Source organism: Thalia democratica, chromosome 6 (assembly GCF_965202585.1).
Source record: "Thalia democratica chromosome 6, ktThaDemo2.hap1.1, whole genome shotgun sequence".
Taxonomy (NCBI): domain Eukaryota; kingdom Metazoa; phylum Chordata; class Thaliacea; order Salpida; family Salpidae; genus Thalia; species Thalia democratica.
This window is the reverse complement of record NC_139170.1, coordinates 60246202-60267501: the sequence shown is the minus strand read 5'-3', so window position 1 is coordinate 60267501 and position 21300 is coordinate 60246202. Positions and strand designations below refer to the sequence as shown.

Sequence of the window (21300 nt, the reverse complement as noted above, 5' to 3'; positions counted from 1 at the left end):
AATAGAATTGAAACAGTAGAACTTGATCTTAAAAATATACTTTCATTTTTGACATTTTTTTGAAATTTTACAGTTTGTACCATACAGCTAAAATAATTTATGTAGATTTAAAAAAATACTTCGTTTAGTTTTTAGTATTAAGAAGCTTTAATGTCAGCTGACTAAAACTATAATCAAATTTTTGACTAATACTGGTTGATACACTTTAATTAAACTTTTAATTTAATTTAGTGTTTATTAAACATTTCTTCCCCTTAATAAAAAACTAAATGTTTCAATTTTCTTTTACTTAAAAAACAGGTTTTCAATGAAAATAAATGAAAAAAACAAGTAGTTGTTACAAAAAATAAAAGTGTACAAATAAAAGCAATTTACAAGCAAATTTACAAAAAAAATATTAAGTTAAACCGTAAATAAAGTTTTGTATATGGTAAAGATTTTCAAAAATTACAAAATCAAAAATTTTATCATAAATACATTCTATTTAACTTCTTTAAAGTAGGGTTGTTAAATGCTATAACAATATTAAATCTTTAAATGTTGACTAAAATAAATATTTACCCCTAATTATCAATCAGTAGCAATGTTACTTAAAGTTTATTTCAAAAAAAAAACTTGAACTAGTTTTCAGAAAGTTAATCAAATAAAAATTCGAATAGTAAAACAACTTTCAAGATTTAAAGAGTTATTTAGTAATTCAAACGAGTGTAATTTTGTAAATCTAGCAGTTTTATGAATGTTATCAAAAACTAAAACCAAAAAGAAACTTTCAAGTTTTTTTAAAAACAATCTATAAAATTCAATGAAAGTGATTGGTTGTTACTTAAAACTTGTTAGACCTTGTTGCTGTTCTTTTTGCGCGTTTGCTCCAACTAACCCCGCTCGATTTTCTACTTTCCGGTATTCCCCCAAAATTGAACCCGCTTGTCTGGTTGACGCTCGGTTCATCAAAAAATCGTCGCAACCCTGGGCTGGATCGGGGTCGCTCCTGTTGATTTTATGCAAAATAGTTTTAGGGTTAAACTGCATTCAAAGGCGAAAAACTTTGTTAAAGTTATAACAAACTTTTATTAGCTTTTAAAACTCTATATTTTGCACAATAAACGGAATTTTAAAAATACTGAAGTTATTAGGGTGGAGTATTTTATAAAACGTTTTTTTATTATGCAAACAAAAATATTTAAAAATTATTTAAATATTAATTTTATTTACATTTACTTTTAGGACGTCATAGAGCATAAGTAATATGTTAAACAATCAACAAAGTATAATTTACTAGGCGGGCCAGATTAAGTGGAAATTTTTTTATAAGGGCCAGTCTTAATTTGAAAGAAGTCTACCGAATCATAAAACTAGAATAATTTAAAAACTCATTAAAAGTAATCTGACATAAAAAAAAATTAACATGCATGAGTTTTTAATTAAAATCAAGTAGTACTCTAACTAAAATACAAACATTTGTTAATAAAAACATCAGTTTTATTTAGATTGCAAAAATCATTTAAAACTAAAAAATATTTTTCGAGACATACGTTGTCCCCCTCTAGTATAAAGTAATTTTAACTGTTTTTAAATTATTTTAAACTTCTCTTTTACGTTAAATAAGTGCAAGAAAAACTAATTTAAAGTTATAAATAAATAGCTTTTATATTGATTATATTTTGTTCAACTACTCGCCTGCCAGGTAGCTTGTGCGTTTCCCACTAGAGTACCTATAAAACTTTCCTTCATGGGAAATCCCCTACTACTTTTACTCAACCCTCTCGGCTTGTCGTCATCCAAAACGGAGATGGGGCCCAACCCTGGAATGGATCTTGTTCTCTAAAATAAAATAAAAAATAATTTTGTAATTCTTTAACGGACAATGTGTTAATATAACGTTTTACTATACATTTAGTTTGCTTTAAATATACTAGATGAACGAGCTTATAAATACAAAGCTTAATATTTTTGTACAACTAACATTTTTCAAAGAGTATTAATGCTTTAAAAAGTATACTATTTCAAAGATTACTTCTGAAACTTAAAAAAAATTAAACTTGATTGTTTCAATGGACCTCGTATACGAATACAAAGTTATATCAGAAATAAAAGGTAATTTAAAAATACGACAAGAAGCATGTTTAAAATCTGAAATACACAGCTTTATATATATATTTTAATAATCATTTAAAAATATTTAAGGTATTTGTTTTTTTTTTAAATGTTGTTTCGAATTAGTTTTTATAAATACTTCGTTGTAGTAATTTGTGAATCATTTTGTTTTAATAGGTAAGGAAACATAAATATTATGGCAGGTAAATTTAAAGAATCTATGTATAGTATCAACAACCGTAAAAAAATTTCCTGTCAGCAGAAAGGAATAACAAAAATTCAAACCAAACTTGTTACAAAAATCGTAGACGGCCACAATGAAAAAAAATAAAATATGCATTATACAACTTTTTATATACAGTTTTTTCATTAAATAATAATTTCATAAGCCCTATTGTCTACCATATATTCAATATAAATGTACATTTCAAAAATTTTTAAACACCTTGAAAAAAAAATGAATTAAAAACTTGTCTCGGGGTAAATATTTCGGTTGCAACCTAAGGGTCGTAATTTTCTTTATTTTAACTTGACTTTTAGTATTTCTTTTTAACCACAAATTATTTAATATTAGTTACAAACAAACTAACCAAAACAAGTTGGTTCACTTTATTTCCATCTTCAAGTCTGCTACTTTCTGGGACTTTCCCGAAATGAAAACAATGCCCGCTTACCCTGTGGTCGTTCGGTTCTTCGAAAACTCTATATGATTGTAACCCTGGGATGTTGATGGGTCGTTCCTTTCATTTCAATAAAAATGTTTTTTATTAATTTGTTTAGTTAAAAATTACAAAAAGGCTGTATAATTGACATTCACTCCTTATTAATGATATGTACTACTACTTGTTTATCCACATTTTTTAAATAATTATTGTTTTTTATATTGATTGCTTCAATGAATTTAATTAAGAGCGGTCAAATGAAGACTTTTTCAAACAATTAAGAAAGTTAGCCTGCGGCATATAAAAGCTATCAACATCTGTACAGATAGTATTTTTTTAAGGCATTCCACAAAAACGTGTATGACGTAATAAAAAAAGACTTGATGTTTTTATACAATTCATTAGTTTTAAAATTTATTCTGCTAAAACAAGATTTTTAAAAAACCGCAAGCATCTAAAAAAATAATACTTACCAGACCCAAAGTTCATAAACGGGCCAGTCTTGTTATATAAGTTTTTTTTTGGAAATTTAGAAAAATTGTTTTCTTATAACTAAAAAAAAACTTAAAAAAGAAAAAAAGCTATACTAAAATGATCATAAAATAATTATTACTCTATAAACTAAGTTAATATCAAATACTTTTGATACAAACAATTTTTTGTTTTGCTTTGGAAAGTTGTTTTTTTAAACGTGTAAAATCATAACGTTAGCCCGCCTCTGTATAAGTGTTGTTTCAAATTTTTATAATATAATTTTTGTAAACAATGTTTTAGTATTTCTTAACTTACTTCATTAAAGAATTATATTCTATAGTACAAAAAGAAAAATAAAACTTACAATTTGATAACTTATCAAAAATATTTTTTTCATATTCCGACACTTATATCTAATATAGTAGTAGAATAAAACCACTAACCAAAACAAATTGGTCCTCCCTTCTCCCCAACAAATTCTTCATTTCTTCACCATAGATTCCATTCTATGAAAAAATAATGTAAGTCAGAAAAAATTAAAACAACATAAATCTAAGTTTAATAACTTGTTTAAATATCAAATATTTGATTGTAGTTTAAACTCTTCTGAATAAGTATTTTGGTCATAGATTTAGATTTGTAAGATTAGAATAAAACAAAAGGGTATTAATCTAGTCTAGAGATTCTATTAAAATGTGCTAAAACTTTGTCAAACAAGATAAGCTAATTAATTCAACAAAAAAAATCTTAAAAAACTAACGTCTTCTCTTACTTCCACTACTTGAATATTGTTTTCATTGTCTTCATTGTCTTCGATTGGAGCCTCAGCAGTATCATCACCTTCCACATTTTCTGCTTTGTTTTCATCTATTGGAGCTTCCTCATCGTCGAAGTTGAAACTGGTTACTGTTTAAAAAAATCTCTTACTAAATGTATGTTAAGTTTTTTAGAAACAATTAAAAATAATCGCTGAGGTCAGTATCATTTGGAAACGGGTTTTAAAGTTCAGTAATAAATATATAACTGTGTTGTTGTTTTTTAAAATATAAATACTACGTACAAACTATGTAAAAATTTTTGTGAACTGGAAATTCAAATTCAAAATATCAAGTTATATACATTTGTTATATTTTATTAAAATAAGGCTTACTTCTCGTTTTACAAATAGTAACAATTTTACTAAAATAAGAAAAAAAACTTCTGCTAAACAAAGTGAAAAGTTTGTGCTTTAGTTCAATATGTTTTTTTTTCTTATTTTATTATAACATCAATTAACAAAAAAAAAATTAAACAAAAACCACAAGCTCTAATTAAAACAAAACATCAGCTCACCATCACTGCCTGGAGTTAAAGTCTCTGTTTCACTCTCATCATCATTCTGAACATCCAATACACCTTCTGATGTATTCCCAGGGATCTCAGATTGATCGTCTCCAACTTCTGTTGAATTACCTTCGACTTCAGGTGGGTTTAACACAGTTGTAAGTCTGTTGTTTGCTTCTTCCTGTTCAACTTGCAGTGTCACACCGTTCCAAACTGTTTTATATATACTTTTTTTTTTGAAAAAGTTAGATTATTATTTTATTTTTATATTTTTAAAAAAATCTTATATAAAGTTTATTCATTGATCATAAAGTTTTGTGCAAAGACTGTTTAAAGTTTACACTATATGATAACTATGTAACCTTCGGCTATTTTTAGTGTGGTGTTTGACTTTATAAAAAATTAAAACACAATAACATATTTTTACAAAAAAGTTTTGTAGATGTTTGCAATAAACTTTAAGTTTAAAATAGTTTGTTTTTGTACTATTGCATAAAAAACAAATAAAAAGTTTAACTAAAAATTTCTAGTAGTTCTTTAACTTATTAAGAATTTTTTTGAAGTAGCAACACTGTATAAAACAATCTATCACAACTACAAACTTCTAGCATTATAATCAAAATATTTATTAGTTTTGTTGTTTTTTCTTAATAAAATATCTATTTTAAAACTAACTATGCTCAGTCAAAACTAACTAAATAAGTTTAGAAGTATTAAAGTTGAGCCTTATTTTAGATTTTACTAGTATAAATTATAAAATATAAAACTCACAAATATTATATTACTTTAAATACAGACTAGCACATTAGATACATTAAAGTCAATATTTTTAGTAATACATAAACCATCACAAAACTACATGATACAAAATCAAAAATTGCAATTTCTTTCAATGAGAAATTTATTCACAACAGCAGGCTACCACTTTAATAATGCATAAAAGCATTTGTACCCCACTAATTTTCACACTAAGAACTTAAAGTTAGTGTAGTACAGAAGTTTATAATTTGAATAACTTTATGTGCTTTTTTTATAAATTTCTATGCCTTCTAGTGAAGCACAATTAAAAGAGAAAATTAAGCTAAGTTTTAATTATGTTTTTAGTTGTGTTGTTTAAGTATATGACTTAATAAGTTTTATTTTTATTAATAGTTTTGAAATTGTTTTGTCTATCATTTTTTTTGATAAATAATTCTAATTCAATTGATAATAAATTGTATTCTTTTACAGGAGAAACGTTTATTTATAAACAACTTTTATTTTAACAAACTGTAAAAAGTAAATGACAAAAACTTTAACAGTTAGGACAAAAAAATAGATTATATTTCTAAATATCAATTTTTAACTTTATAGAAATACAATAACACAAAAAATTTTTGAAATATTGTTTACTTTAATAGTTTAAAACTAAATTCATGCATTGTTTCAAAACGCAAACTTAAAATTCAAAAAAATTAGATTAAAAACACTTAATGTTATAGTATGATATAAACTAAATACTGAAGTTTATATAATCAAAGTTAATCTTAAAACTTAAATCATGTTCACGTAAAAGTATAGTATAAGCACAATTGCGTATAAAATGTTAAGCAGATTGAAATACATTGTGGACTTAAAAATATGTCTTAAAACTTTAGTTCGAATTATGATTAATCTCCATGTAATAAGCTTATTGACAGAAGTTTATTTGCTTAAGTATTTTTTTATGTGATGTTAATACTTGTTTGAACTATGTTCTACGTTTTTAGACAATTTAATATACGTTATCATTTGTAAACAATTGCAAATAATTATTAAATTTAGTTAAATTAAGTTTTACTATTTTCTAAAAGTCTTTAATATCTTTTTTTGTTTTGTTAAAAACATTAAAATTAATAAATTAAAAAAATAAAAAACAATAGACTTCATACAAGTTTGACTAAACTTAACTTTTTATTTTAAAATTAGCTTCTAATATTAAAATAATATGATGTAATATAAAGTAAGATAGTAATTTGATACCTTTTAATCAAAATACTCAAAAAATATTTGTTAGATTAAAAGTATACACTAGTTGTAAAACTTAGATAAAAAGTCAATATAAAAGTTTTTGACATCAAGATTTTTATTATTATTACGTCAGAACTTTGAAGTAATTCTCATTTAATAAAAAATTATTAAAAACTTAAAACATTTGTGTTATCAATGTTTCTTAAAATGATCACAAAGCAATACTGTTATAATTTTTAATTGTTACTGATTATGTAACCAATAATATTTTGTTAAATTCTTCACATAATAAACTCAAATTACACTAAGTGAATAAAACAATTGCTTATAAGCTTAAATTTGGTTAATAGTAACATTAAAAACTTAAATCTTACCTTCGGTCAAAAATTTAACAACACCAACAAGTAATACAGTTTGTAATAGAATTGTACAATAGTAAGTTAAGTTTGGTAAGAAAAACCAAACATCTAAAAGCAACATTACAATCTGGAAAAAGTTTAAACCAAGTTTTTGTGAGTTTTTATAATTGCATTTTAAATACACAAAAGTAAATTTGCAAGCTATTATATTATTTTAAAGCTAAAAAGTGGTTTTTAATCATTTTTCTAAACTTGCACTGATATTAAAGCTTATATATACATTGATTTATAAAAATCTCCATGATTGGATTGTTTTTATAGTTAAAATGATAAGATTAAGTATCAAACTATCTATAAAAAACTAGAACTGTATTAAAACTACAACTTAAAACACAAATTTAAACAAAATAGTATTTCTAATTTAAAAAAAACTTTAAGGTAAAGCTCACAGTCCAGCATTTACACAATAATAATTCAATTTAAAATAGAAAAGTTTTTACTTTTTTTTTTCTCGTCTTAAGTTCTATTTTAAAATTATAAAACACCAAACTTATATTTTTTGGTTGCAAGAATCAACTTCATATAAAATTTTTCTCATGTTGTAGTTTATTAAAAGGTACCAACACAAAAGCCGACAATACTTGAAGAAGGTTTTCACAAATTTTGCAACAACAACAAGCCGTTCATAAGTCATGAATTTAAAGATATGAAAAACTTTTAAAACAAGCTTTTACTATACTATATTTGGGTACTAGATATGATGTGAAAATGATTATGTAATTCAATAAACTTTACTTACTTTTTAAAACTTTATTGATGTTTTATAAAACATAGTGGGCTTCTTTTAATGTTTTTAGATTCTTTTATAACACCAAAAAGATTTTAAAAACAAAAGCTGCTTCAATTTAAGTTTTTAAAGCGCTTAAAGTTAAATAAAGACGTCAATGAATTTTACTTAAAGACAAATATAAAAAGCAAATTAAAAACCAGCACTTATGTTGTTTGTAGGTTTGTTGATTAAACTGACTTCATTATCAAAATAAATATCAAAAAATAGCATAACAAATAATTTATGGTAAAATAGGTTAAAATTCAATAAAAAGTCACTTACGTTTTAAATTGCATCATTCATTCAAGTTGTGGTCAGTTTCCATAGTATGGTTTATATATTTTTTCATTTTACTATTAATACCTATAAAATAGATATGAACAAACAAACTACGAAAATGAAAAACTTTTTTGCCTGTATTTAAAACTTAAACAGTTTAACAGTATACCATTGATTATAGGTCGACAAGCATATGTTTGATGGTTGCGGTACAAAATTTGCAAAATATACATGTAAGTTTTTTGAATAAAACACAAAGATGCTCAAAAAAATGTTTGGTTTTGAGATTTGGGTAAAAAGCTCTCGGTTATCCGATAGGGCCGCAGTTTTATCATAGCTAGTGCATAATTCAAAAAGCGATTACCCCGAGTGTCTATTATAAATTTATTCCTCCTAAATTATTCCTGAGACTTTTTTTACTCTAGCTAACAAACCTAAGGGTACATAGTCTAAAAGTTAACTAGTTCTGCATTAGCTGGCCATAGCTCGCAAGCAGTCTCCCGTATATAACACAAACATGCTTTGGGGCCGCAGTTTAATGACCTTTGTCATAGATGTTACAGTTAAAATATACACATAATTAATTTCTTTTGTTAGTTGTACTTTTTGTTAGTTGTACAATTTATGAGTGATTACAGAAATAAGTTAATTCTATCAACTAAACTATAACTAAAACAATATACACAAAAGCATAAAACAAAGCTTTAAGTGTACAATTTTAAAACACTTGTTTTTAGTTTACTTGGTCCAAAAGAAATTTTCTAACTTTTTTTTTATTAACTGAGGGTTGATCATACCGATTCGATCTTCAAACCACAGGCCTTCTGTAGACTGAGACCGATTTCATCCTTATAAGGACTCATCAGCCAGTCTCAATCGAAAAACCTGCAGTCATCAATCGACAAACGGTTTGTCATGTTTTTAACATGAAGCAATCGTTTGCTAGCATTGATCAGCGACGTCAGCATTGTATTATGTGTGAAACGTTTAATACATTGTCCACTAGTACACAGTTGGTACGCTTGTATTAATTATAATTGATAAAACTATAATCAACTAAAATTGATTTGTTTTTTATTTCTACTTAGCATTGATATTTTCAACAGTTTTCTTATTGGTTGCTTCAGTTTGAAAACTGTTAGATTAGGTTAACTTTGATAGTGAAAGTTTTGTCAAAACATTAAAACATTAATCTATCTATCATTGATTTATATGTCATTAACTGTCTAGTTTATTTATTTTTTATGCTTTTTCACTACAGGATAAGCCAAAATATATATGACCTAACATCATTAATAATCATAAATTTCACATTTTTTGGCCTTTAGAATTAAAATCAATATAAAATCTTTGACCGAAATTAAAAGTTATTTAAATTAGAAGTTTAAGTAAGATGTAAATAGTTAATTGTAAGGTTTGTATTCTCCCCTAAGGTCTAAATCTAAAAGATTAAAAATTTAACAAAATAATTGCTATCACAAAGTACTTTCTAAAAATTTTCATTAAGTTTTATAATAAACTCAAAACTAAAACATATAAAAAACAAAGATTTTGTAAAAAGTAAAAGTACGTCAAAAGTGTTATCATAAACAACTTAAACCTTATAAATAAAACATGAAAGTACTCATTTAAATTGTATGCAAGATTAGCTAGAGCAAAGTTGCTTTGTTATGATTTTTCATAAAATCCCCGGTATCTATACATTTTGTCGTTGAGCAGATATTGAACGACTTTAAAAGTTATGAAATCCATAACGTTGTAAATAAATAGTTTTTTAAATTAAATACGTCATGTTAGAAGAAATCTAAAACTAGATATTAGAACATTGTTAAGTCGAAAGATACAAGATTTTAATGCTAGAGCTTTCTGGAATTATATACAAATTTAATATTTCAGTAATTAAAGTCGTTATTCATTATCTATGATTTAAAAAGTTTAATGGAAAGTTTTTACTCAAAAAATCTATGGTTTATGTAATGTTTGAAAGAAAAACCTAGTATATATAATTTATCGTTAATTTTGCATGTGTTTACATTTATAAGAAGCATATACATTTATAAGTACTTACAAAAGAAAAGAACTTGAAAAAACATATAGTTTAGTTTCAGTTATATAACTATAAATTATTTATAAATCGTTGTTAATCTATTTTTACATTAATTACATAATAACTATATATATTAAACAGCTTAACTTCTGTTTTAGTTCTGTTAAAATTTGTTTAACCTTAAAGCAAATGCTAAACCAAAAATGACTATAAAACGTTTTATTTTATTATAAAAATGTTAAAAGTGAACATTATTTTTAAAAGACTTTCATTTACAAAAAACTCGTGATGATCGTATTATGTTTGTTTTACTAGATCAGTTTTAAAAACTATTACCTTAGTTGGGTTTTAAAAAAATTCAATTTTTCCTATTAACAAAACTACCACTCTTCACCATTGATGTTTTTGTTACCAAACTAAGTAACAAAAATGACAATAGACTTGTTACACAGTGATTAAATCTATTTTGTTAAAATAAATTACAAAAAGACTATAATTATCTGGAATAAAAAGAGTTTGTATAAAAGATAAAAAACAAAGTTTTTACTTAAGTTTGTGTTTTTACAAATTGTTCAACGCTTACGAATTGGTCACAAAAGAAACTTTGTTTTATTGTTAAAATTAAAATAAATATTTTAATTTTTATTTTATTTATATTACAATAGGGACAGACAGTCTTTAATAAACTTTACTAAAAATAATTACTTGCAAGTCATGTAGCGAAAAAGTGGGCTGCAGATAATTTAAAGTTGTAGTAAGTAATACAATACTTATTTTTATACATAAATATGATGCAACATGCATTATATAGGCACTATTGTTTACTTTTTTTTGGATCTTAAATTTTTACCTAAAAAGCTTTTTTTTAACTAAAAATAACATTTCCGCGGTTTTAGTTTTGGGATCTGCAGTTATTGTTTTGCATTGATTTAACCTTTATCGTTTCATTTTACGGAATACAAACAATACATTATTCTAAATGACTTTAATATCAAAACAAACTTATTGAAATATTCAATAATTTCTTTTGTTTATTTTATTCTGTAAAAAGCAGTATATAAATAAATGTCTATGTTATACGTGTTTTACTTGAATTTAATATTTAATTTTGTTTATTTAATTACTAACAGTTCTATAATATAAAGCTTTGTAAACTTGTTTAGTTTTTATATTTGTGTTTTTTTATTGGAATAAAAACTTTAAAGAAAATTTCCTTTTAACTTGTAGAAAGTATTTTCAATTGCAATCAAATTTTATATTGTATAAAACAATGGTTAAAAATTCTAGAAAATACAGCAATCTTATTTATACTTATATACAGGTGTGCAACAATTATTATAACAAACAAGTATCAAAAATAGTATAAAAATTAAAGATGACGAAAGTTTAGTTGTTTTATACTTAACAACTATATTGAACCGACAAGTTTTTTTATGGACCATGTCTTAGGAACAAACATTTTAAGAGTTTTTTTTTTTCATTCAGTAAAGTAAGTTAAATAAAACTTTGACAATTAATTGACTAAAAAATTAAAAAGTTGTATAAAACTAAAAGTTTTGTTGTTAAATTTTTTACAAGCAAAAAAGTAAAATTCAAAGAAACTACAGTTAATTTAAAATATCAAAAACTAAAATTGTTTTAAAATCTTTTAAAAAGTAAAGTATGTTATAATATAATAAAAGATACTGTTTCTTCACATAAGTGCTATACTAAAAATTGTTAGTAAGATTTAAATAAAAACAGTTTCATAAATTGTGTTAAGATTTATTTTTTCAAAAATTAAACTCTTTTTTATTAGAATTTTTTTTTAAATGTTATTATTTTATTTATAGTGTTTTTGTTTAAAATATTATACTAGTATATGTAATTATTTATCTTAATGCAGAAAAATGTATGACTTACATTTTAAGAAAATAAAGATACTTAACAAACATGTTCTTTATGTTACCATTTTTAAATATGTAGTATCAAAACTTTTTCATTAATTTTAACAATTTTTGATTAGCAAACATGCTAAAATCAATAAAATAATATCAATTTGTTGATATATACTTTTTTATCGGTATGATTTTAAATAGTTTTGTTTAACATTTATAACAAATATGTTATACACTTACATAACGTGTATTTATTGAAAGGCTCTGCTATTTTTATAATAAAACTTCTAGTTATTTTATATTAAACAAACAAATATAATATCTGCAAAACTTGTATTCATAAAAAACTTTTTTATTCAGATTGAAGTTATTTAAGAATTAAAAATATTATTTGTTAATACATATGTTTGTTTAAAGCATTGAAAAATCAGTATTTTCTTATTAAGAAGTTATTATTTTTGTGTTTCACGTATTCATGTATAGTGTTAATAGTGTTAAAATATTTTATTATTTAGAAATGTATATTTTGCTAATCGAAAAACCTAGTATAAAGCAACAAAAATAAACTGTTTGCCTTAACATAATTGAAAATTTATAGTTTTATAAATAGCTAGAACAATTGAAAAAGTTTTATTACAATGGTTAACGGATTCTTGCTTTTACCGTTTTTCGTATTTGGACAAATAATTTTGGCAATTTTAACAGTAAATCTACATTATTATAATGACAATTTACTTCTAGTTTCATTAGTCGGTGGATTTTATTTTGGTATATCAATATTCGTTTTTGTTTTTCCATTACTTATATCTTGGAAAGATTTAAGATGTAAGGAAAGAAAACAAAAATATTTGATGGAACTTAGAAAAATTTTGCCGAAAAATCGAAACAAAGAGAACTTTAGTAATCAATTGCTATTGGATCGTATAATCAACGAGAAAATAAGAATAACTAATGAGGGATAAAAATCAGGCAAAAAAAAACTATATTGTACAATAAAATATCAAAGAAATAGAAAAATAGAAAATTTAGGAAATAGTATTTGACTTGTTGAACTTGGCTATGATAAATTCTGCACATAAATTAGATTTATTTTTTTCACTAATATGCTTTTAAGCTTTTTTTCTTAATGTGTATAAGAAAGATTTTGGTTTTTTAGAAATTAAAGTAAATAAAAAGTATAATACATAACATTAAAAAAACGTTTTATGTATTTTTTCGTCAATAATGACTCGTTTATCAAATGTTTGTACATTTTTATAAAGCATAGTTTAAAGTATTACAAAACTTTAAACAACTATTTTTCTTTAAAAAAAAAGTTTGGTATGGTATATTACTCATTATATAACTCATAGTATTAAGAATTTTTGTATAAAGATACGTAATATGTTTTAACTATTTTTTAAGTAGACTTAGAAATTTTATAGTTCTTACATTAATAATAATTTAAAAAAGTAATTTTAACTTAAACTTAAACTGTTCTCATGTTTTACTTATTTCCATTTGGATTATAAAATCAACTTATGAAGTAAAGTTTTTATAACAGTGTTCTGTATTTTTATTCTATAAATAATAGATTGTGTAAACTGTCTTGTCTGATTCGCATAAAGTAGCATCTAGTAATTATGTTATAGTAATTAAACAAGAATGCATTTAATTATGACTAGTAGTGTTCACAAACTAAGTATACCAACATCCATCAATTTCAATATAAAAATCATTAAAAAAAAAGTTTACGAACATCATTAAAACTACTATATTTTGAATTATTTAAAACATAATTTAATAAATATACCACATCAATAATCGAATAAATTAAACTTTAAAAACCTGGACTCTTATTTTAAACTCTTAATCAAAGTTAAAAAATATTATTAAATACTTATATTTTACAAATTGTAATTTATAACAAGCAAAGTAAAAAGAACTTAAAAAAACTGCTGTTATTCATACAATTAAACATCAAAATCTTACAAAAACGCTATAACTTAACTAAACTAATTGTAAATTTATTATATGATGCTTTAGTATTAATTTGTGAATCTTCTTACACTAATTTCGTTAATAGGCAAACAAAATACTTATAATATACTTTAAGTAAGCATGTAATCTTTAAATATTTATGATAAATAATTCTTGTTTTATACGAAATAAATATAAAACTGTTTAAGTTTGATACTTCTTATTGGCAGTGTTTTAAAATGTTTAAATCTACTTAATTAAAAACACTAAATTAAAAAAAGGTTCGTTTTAAGCTTTATTATTAATAAAACTGAAATGTTTTAGTTTGTAAAATCAAGTAGCTTTTAAAGTAGAAAATGTGTATTAAGTAAGATAAGTCAAAAGTTGTGTTTTAATTGTTTTTTTTTTTGATAAAAATTATTTTGAACATTAAGTATGTACGTACATGACTGATGTATGTTAGTTTGTAAAGTAACATATTTTTGTTAGTCGAATACGTTTATTAAGATAGACATTTCGAATAGAACTTATTGACACAATGATAAAATGCAATTTCAAACAGCTTTAATTGAGTTGAATTACTTGAAGTGGTTTTTTCACGCGCACATTAGAAGTTTACATTTATAAACGCTAGTATGAGATTTCGATAGACCGGCCGCGTGGCCCAATGGATAAGGCGTCCGGTTACGAACCGGAAGATTGTGGGTTCGAGTCCCATCGTGGTCAATATTTTTCTTTTATAATACGTAAAACCAGGTTGCTCATACATAACAATTTAATTACTAGTATTTGAAATTACTTAGTTTTTTATAGCATTAATTTTGATTTATAAATGAAAAATTTCAGTTGCGACATTATTCAAATAATATAACACGCATTCCAGTCCTAAACAAGACGTTTTAATTCATATCTAAATGTCATCAAAATCATTGTGTTAGTAAATTAAAAAGAAATAAAATTACTTTGTAGTCAAAGCGTTAAAAAGTTTATAAAACACAAAATGTAGTAACAATCGAAAGTAAAGTTAGAATTTAAAAGTTAAGTAAATATTAATTCTTAGGAAACATTACTATTTGATAGTAAAATTATTTAGTCATTTGAAACTTTATAAACGTTTTAACATTTTCATTAATTATTTCTTATTTCAGATTAATTTACTTAAAAACTCTTTTTTAGAGTCTTAGTAGTAGTCGAAAATACCTAACAATAAATAATAATGAACAGTGTGTTGTTACACTACATTTATTTGATTTTAATTTGTATTAAGTCATTTTATCTAAATAAAAGTATTTTGTTATATTTAAGTTATAAAAACTATTGTTTATAGTTCAAGACTTTTAGATAAAACATAATAAATAAAATATTACAACCAAGTTGTATGTTTAACCGGTTTAATTTAAATTAAAAAATATCTCCCTAAAACGTCACATGTCAAATTATTCACATATATTTTTTATTGTATTTAAAAGTATTTAAAATTCGGAATTTTATTTAATTTTTATCATTTAAAGTATTCAATCATTGAATATACAGTATACTTTTTTAATTAGGAATTGAGTTTCATGCTATAAACTTTAATATATAATTATATACCTCTTTTTCATGCTTATAAGGTTTTTTTTTTAATTTGTGTTTAAAATGATTTTGTTTTTTGCAAAACTAAAAAATATATAAATTTTCATGTATATTTAGTTTAATATATACCGCAAACAAGCCTAATGAGCATTTTATAACAGTATCTATTTCAATTTACTAAAATCTTTATGCAATAAAATGTTTGACCGAATACCAGTAGCAAATCTAAGTACTTTATAAACAAATATTCATAAAATAAATACACAAGCATTAATAATCTGATTAATAAATACTAAGCTAAAAAGTATTGTTTTAAAAAGCTTCTAACTAACTTTTATACAAAAACACTTTTAAGAACATTGCTCTAAAAAATGTTTTTACTATTAAGTTAAGGAAAAAATTTGTTAGGACTTTTATTTTTGAAAAATTTTACTTTTAGTTTTTTATAAATTTTTATTTTTTAGTTCCTATTTTCCCAAAACAAAGTATTGTTCAAAAATACTTTTAGTGAAGCAACCTTTAAAGCTTAATAAATTAATTAAACGTTTACAAACTAAAAACAAAATTAAAACTACATTTTTTTAATGCATAAAAAATTAATTTTTTAGCAATTTTTTATATATTGAGGCTAATAAATAAAATATGACTGTTTTTAAACTGTGCGTTTGGTTCCGCAAGAGAGAACCAAACTAGTTCAATCCAGCAAAAAAAAACATGTAGTAAAAATATTTATTTCTTCAAACACTAAAAAAAATCAAAAAAACTAATAAAACATTCTACTATCCGTTAGGCATCACTAGAGAGAACGTAACATTATTCGATTTAGCAAAACAAAGTTGCATCGTCTGAAATCGAACTCTTTTTTTTTCACTTTCTCTTTTTATTTTTCTGTAGCGACACGTCGTATGTGTTACGTATTTATTTCTTCGTGGCATTGGAATACGATATGGAAAATAAAAGTATTGAAGTTTATTTAATGTAGCAGTCATGTATATGTCTTGTATTTTTTTTTGAAGATAAATTTATAGATAGTTTGGAAACTTTTTTTTATGTTTAGTTTCAAAATCCTGTTCTTATTATTTTAGTAAGGAAATGTTAAATAACTTTTTAAAATACTTTTAAAAACAGATTAGTTTTTTATTGAGTCAGGAAATATGGTTTAGCATTTAAGTTCATTTCAAGTAAGAAATTTGTACAAAAACAACTTTATATTTTTTCTTCCGCGCTATAGTTAAAAGAAAACTAAAAAAAGGTATTTACAAATAATTTATTTAGTGAGTTTAGCAAAATCATAAAAAAGTCAGTTTTGAAATGTTTTGAAATGTAGGTTGACAAAAACATTTTTTACAGTTATTTTTTTTGATCTTTGTTTGATAAGTCGTAAAAAAAGTCGTAAAAATAGTCCTTTAAAGTACGTTACTTAAATCACTTTAGTTTTTGCTTTAGCCAAAAACAATTGTATATCTAAATTATTTTTGAATAATAAATTTTAAATAATAATTACATTGTATTAACGTTTAAAAGTGAAGACTTGTGCTAAGTTTATCGTATTTCACAGTGGAATAGAAATAACTTCACTTGACTTTAAACTTTTATAAGATTGTTAAGTTTTTATAATTTTTAAAGTAAACTGCTTTAACGATAAAACATAAGTTAAAACTATTAGGTTTAACTTTTGTAAAAAAAATAACTATCATTAATCAAACTCTTGAAATCTGTCACTGAGTTTATCGACAAACTACCGCATTGATTAAACTTTTACTATTGATACTTCTCTGAATAAGACTTTCTATTGACATTTTTCCTGATTGAACTTATTGACACTTTTTGTTCATTGTGATGAGATTATAGACTTGATTGTGATTTTATTTAAACCGACATTAAATTAGGCAATTTGTCGATACTTATCGAATATGTGTGGTCTAGTAAAATATAATTTTTTTTTAAGTCTTTGTATTAGTGTAATAAACAAAGAAAATTTGTTGGACTTAAATAAGTATAAAGTGAGAAGATCGAAAAAACTTTGTATCTGTTAAAAATATTTAAACTTACCTTATTTACTTTTATTCGTTTTTAAATCTTGTGGTAAACACTTAAAAACCATGAGCCTTAAACATAATTATTCACTTAAGACAACAGTTGTTTGACCGAATAGAGCACTTGAATTTTACTTGAGTTGCAAAACAAATTTTATTAAAAGAAGTTTTTCAAAAAATCACTTGAAAGTTTTGTTTGTAACAACAAAAACTTGAACCTTGAAGTTAAAACAACATTAATGCGTAGGGAAAGGTTTATTTCTTTCAACAAAATTTCTTTTTATTTTGAAAAAAAAACTTTATAATATAAAAAAAAAAAATTAATTTTACAGCTAAAAAAAAATCTATCTTAGATTTTTGCAAGATTGATGTACTAATTTTTTTTTTTACAGTATTTAAAACAAAAAACTAAAATAGTATTGAAATTTCAGTTTTAAGTTTCTCAAACGAAGAAATTAAAAAATATTTTAAGCAAAAACTTTAAAAATTTTCAAAAATTATTTATTAATTTGCTCTAAACCTTATTAGTTCCAAAGTTTAGTTAAGCTGTTTATTTTACTAAAATATTTATTATAAAAAACAAAAAAATGTTGGATACTAGTTTTTGTTGACATACTTATTTTTCGTTACGTTAATCGTTAATTAATCTCATTGTAAAATAAATACTGTATACATTTAAACAAGTTCTTAACTTTTAGAATTATAGGACGTTAGATTGTATTTAAAAAAAGTAATTTTTTTGTAGTATTTTTCAAAATTTGTTGAATTTTTATGATTTTTTAGTTAAGAAATGATTTTATTCAATGCATATTTATTGTTACACAGACAATAGTCTTAAATCTCAGGCAAACAGAAAACACAAAACGTGTTCTGTTACAAATTTATATCATGCCAAAAGGAAAAATATGCTTCCTAATGCAAACAAACATAAACAGAAAGTTGCGACTGAAATGACAGAAAATAACAAAAGAATAAAAATTCCAAGTCAGGCCAAAGTATATTCTATCCCACACACGAACAATTCACATATATATATCATTTATTATTCAAAAGACGTTTTTGTTTTCGGCTGAAATTTTGAAATTTTATGTCATTGAGCCAGAATTGTGTCAATTTAGTTGAAGTTATATAAAGAGACGCGATATTAATGAAAATTCAATGTTTGAGTTTACCTCAGAGGAATATTATTTGCAATGAGTTTTCGAAAATTCTTCTATGCTAAAATAAATGTTTTATATTTTATTTACGTTTGAATAATAAATGTAGTTATGCTTTGAATACAAGGGACTGTTTTTTTCTCAGAGAAAGTTTTAGACAGTCTTTAAAATAATTATATAAGCTGTAGTTAAAATATTGAAATAGCCTATGAAAGTTAAAAGTAAATTTAAGTTGTAGACTAGTAGATGAATTTTAATATATAAATTGAATTAAACTTAATAATTTTAATTCTTTTAGCTATCAAAAATTCATACAGTTAATATAATTAAATTTTTTTATTACAAAATTAAAACAAATACGTATGTTAATTTTTATAAACTTTTGGCTAATCCTAAATCTATACTTGACAACAACATTGTTTAAATTATAAAAATGTAAATTGTCACACTTTAAACTCATAGAATAATTTAATAAAAAAATATTTCATATTGTTCTACAAACCAGCTAAAAATACACACATATGTATGTTAATCTGAAGAGCTAGTATTGATTTTGTAAAAGGACACGTTGTATTGATCGGCGACAAAAAAAAGTACAATGTATTTTTGTGAAAGTTCTAAAAAGAACAATTTGTTTTGTATAATTTGTCATTTACTAATTACGTTTTTTTTTTCTCGTAATTATTCTTCTTAAAGGAACAATGTTTACGAATGCACGATGTATGTGTTATTAGTACAAATTAAAAACAAATATTACTTTTAGTGTAGCTTGTTTTACATAATTCGAATTCATAAAAAGATTGTCTAAAAATTCTTAAGCACATCATTTATTTACTTTAAAATGTAAATTATTTTATATTAAGCAACAAAATGTTAGTTGTATCTCATACAAATACTTTAAAATCAGCTAAGAAGCACAAACGCGGTTATATTTTCATTGGTGTTATAAGTACTATTTTGGTGTTTAAAATATGAGAAACAATTGTTGCATTTTACATATTTACAATTAATAAGTTAATTTATACGATCTGCAGTAATAAACTTGTCAATTAAATACATAACTTGTAAAAAAAAAAATTTAAGTCAATTACTTGCAATTTAAAAACAAAATACAACTTTTAAGTGTTATAAAACTAATTAACAAGTTCAGTTGAACTTTTAAACACTATGAATGCAGTCTAGTTTTTAGCTTTGTTATCTTATCATTTTCATTGTTAAATTTATAGTCGAAAATCCTTTTAGCCATTAGCTTTTACCAGTTTATCTAATTGTATAATGGTTGACTTAAATATTTATTTAACTTGTTCTACGTATGTGTAACTTAACCTAATGACAGTTAAGTTTTAGAAATTAGCCTAAGTAAAAATCAATTTGATGTTTTTGCATTTTCCTATCTTTTCCTAAAAAAATCAAAATTTTGTTTTAAAGTGGTAGTTTTATTATTATGCTTTTATTTGAATTTTTAAGTGTTAATTTTATAACTATGTCTAGTATTAAAAATATCATAGTAAAGTTTATATTATAAAATTTGTAAGTAATTTTAAACTAGCTGTAAGAGTATTAGTAGAGTGGTTTACTAAAATAATTAAATGACTACATTGAATATTTAACAGTTATTTTGCTATTAACTATTATTTGTTAATGTTTACAAGTTGCGTTTATTACGCTACCCTAAATGGTTGTTTTCAACTAAAAGGTAATCAACAAAAATTAAGGAGCATTTTAAAAAGTGGTTCCGTTTAACAATGTTTATTTAAGCTGTACAAAGTAAGTAGTTTTAAGTATATGCAAGCAGTACTTGCTGAACTAAAAGGAAAACACTAATGGATAATAAAAATAAAAACAAAAAATAAATATATTGTTTTAAATTAAAATTCAACAGTAAACATAAAAAATATCTTTTGAGTTTTATAAATCTTCACAAGTCATACAGTGTTTAGTTATAGTTTTTAAACAACAAGGAACTTGAACTACATAACATATTTCTAAGCTGCTTTGATGAGCTTAATGTCGTATTAAAAGTTTTAATAGAATAAACAACAGAATGGAAAGTTTTGAGATTTAAGTAAAATACTACACTACTAAATTTTTTGTTGTACACTTTTGAAAAAAAGGGTTTAATATGTTTCATCAAAACTTGAATATGCTTTTTGTTTCAAAATATTTAGTGTTTTACATCTTTACTAACTATTTTAATTTTGCTCTCACGGCAATCATTCGCACTATAAGGTAATTATTTACAAAAAAAAGTTGTAGTTTGTGGGTTCTTAGAATCAGAAAAAATAAGCAAAAATATTAAAAAAAAAAGTTTAAACTTGTGATCGTTATTAAACTTATTTGCTTTCATAGTTTAAACAAGTATATTATTTTTACTTTAATACATACTTATAAAATAGAGAATACGTCTTTTTATAAATATCGTATTGATAATAATTTATAAGTATATAATAATTTATAACGAAAAAAATATAATGTATCCCAAAATAAGTTTCATGCACCCCGAAAGTCTCGTGCACCCTAAAAAAAATTCATGTACACTAGTGTGCACCAGTGTACACAGTGCCGACAACTGCTTTAATGTATACTTGTAAAATAGAAACTACGTCTATTAAAAATATTATTTGGTTTATAGATAAATAA

The 21300-nt window shown here is 23.5% G+C and overlaps 1 non-coding gene across 1 annotated transcript; it reads left to right on the top strand.

Annotated features, from left to right (window-relative positions):
• The first annotated feature begins 14545 nt into the window (after positions 1-14545).
• On the top strand, positions 14546-14618 carry Trnar-acg (transfer RNA arginine (anticodon ACG)). Its single transcript has one exon. It is a non-coding gene; the product is annotated as a tRNA-Arg (tRNA).
• Positions 14619-21300: the final 6682 nt, after the last annotated feature.